Below are 2,500 nucleotides of genomic sequence, written 5' to 3' on the forward strand. Positions count from 1 at the left end.
AACTCTTCGCCAGTCACCTCAACAAGCTCCAATCGAGTCCGAGATCAAGAAACTAAAATGGGTATGGATCGGTCACACGGTCCGCAAATCTGCTTCTAACGTCACCAGACAAGCCCTTGACTGGAACGGCCACAAGGAAAGCGGAAGGTGGGCCCACCAAAACACAGACCTGGCGCAGAAGCGTTGACGCTGAGGTGAACGAGGCAGCCGGTAAGACGTGGATCGAGCTGAAGAGGATTTCCCAGAACCGCTTTCGTTGGAGGGGTGTCAGATGCGGCCCTTTGTTCCCCAGGGAATTCAGAGGCATGAATTGAAACATTTCAATGCGTGGAGTTCTCGATACAATAAACAAGTCAAAAACCCACGAATTTGTCACCCATGATATTAAAGTCCTACTATGACCAAAAAATCATTTTCTTTATTTCCTCAGTTTTTGAAAGCCTGTTCGCTTAACACCTCACTGGCAAAATTTTGAGCTTTGATTTTCATTCAAAGGCTGTTTGTTTTGAGTGTAAGGTTTGGATTTCACGGTCCGCCATTACTCACGTTCAAAACTGACCGATTGGACCTCAGGGGGTTGGATCTAGGTAAAAGTGACGTCATTTACTCACTAGCTTAAAATTTCAGCGTGTAAACGCAACTTATTATATACGCAAAACTCGAGTTTAAAAATCTGAAAGCCCGAAACTCCCGTGCGGCATATTAATTCATCCCCGTACACACGCATTGCATTCTCAAACCAGTGAGTCTTTGACGTCGTTTTCTCCTCGACCCAGCTCTCTCAAGATTTTAAAGCTAGTAATGTCGGACCAATAAATAACAAAATTCCAGTTAAAATAAACAGGTGTCTTTTTAAAATCAGAACTTAAAAGTTGGGTCACTTTTGGTCGTAATAGCACGTTAAAAGGTAGTCAAATGGTACACTCGTGAAATTGGGGAATAATTTCACGAGGGTTTTGTCCAAATTCTAATAACTTCCCGAGCCTTAGGGACAAAACGAGCGTGAAAAAATTCCCTAATTTCACGAGTATACCATTTGATTACACATACTTAGCCATTCAAACAATAGCGCTTCAAATAACTAGGTTTGCTTGAACGGGTGACGGGCTTAGGTTTTGACAGTAACACCAAGTTCATTTCTGTTTTAGTATGAGACGCCTTGTTACTGTAATGAATGGTAAGTGTTTGAAAAACGTGTTCTTTTAGGGTTGCCTTTAAAAATATCATCAATGAAGCCAATTGACCCTCTCTTCCTCAAAAGCATCATCAAAAAATAAGTTTGCAGCATTTATTCATTTTTGGCTCATTGGTCTATTTCTCCTCGCCTCTTCGAAGCTTGGAAAAATACCACGTAACTCGCAACGACATTAACAAACCACACTTACAACATTTATTTATTCATGAGAAAATTACAGTCTTGAATCGACCGTATTCTATTTGAATTAAGGATGCAATCAAATTAAAGCCGAAAACAACTACAAAAACCTCGAATAAGCTTTCACGTGGTTGTAGTTCACAAAACGGCAGCTACTCACATCATCAATATATACGTTACGATTATACGAATTGTTCCTTTTCGCTTATTGCTTTCTTCTACCTTGGTCTTTTTCTGTAAAGGGGAGTGGTTTTTTTAGAACTACTTGGCGATATTTGCTGAAAGGATAATGATCTGTTTTAAAAACATTTTAGGTGCTTCGAATCCTACAGGGTGTTGACTAAAAAAACTAATTTTTATATTGGCTTTTAACTATTTCTACCGAAATCATGTTCATACATGTGCATACAAAGCAAAGTTCCGCGATTTGCGATTTGCGATGGATCGTATCCCATGATATGCGGCAGACTAGCCGACATCTCCCATAATACACTTTGTTTGTCCCCCAAAATTTTGCATAAGCATTGTTTTCGGTTTCTCTTGGGATGATTGCAAGTCCCAAGAGAAATTGAAAACAATGTTTATGCAAACTTTTGGAGGGCAAACAGATCTAGAGTGTATTATGGAAGATGTGAAAGTGGTGAATTAAAGCCACCCGAACATTATGGTTTAAAGCTGAAATGGAATTTTCGTTTAATCATAGAACAAATGAACCTTCCAATATAAACCGACGATCAAGCAACCCCTTGAAAAACAAAGGCTAACCTTAACTGAACCAGGAAAGATAAAGCTACCTCACAGAAATGATATACTGAAAACAGCTACCTCCGCAGTTCATAAAATATTCATTTTTCTTCACAGTATGTCTCCAACGACAAAAACTCAGACCTAAATACGAAAACAGCGAAAACGAAGGAAACAAAATCTTTTCCCGTTTTGAAGAAACAGTATATAAATACAGCAACTCTCCTTGCTAAACCTGAGCTGCAGACCAAGGGAGTATTCAAGTCTCCGTTTGTTTGTTTTTCTTTTCTTTTCCAGCTTTTTACTATCTAAAAGTTTTGTATTCACAAAAAAAGAAAAACACCTCTGCGGCCATTTGGAATGAAAAATATAGTGGTTATT

The sequence above is a fragment of the Montipora capricornis genome, chromosome 7 (genome assembly GCF_036669925.1).
Source record: "Montipora capricornis isolate CH-2021 chromosome 7, ASM3666992v2, whole genome shotgun sequence".
NCBI lineage: Eukaryota > Metazoa > Cnidaria > Anthozoa > Scleractinia > Acroporidae > Montipora > Montipora capricornis.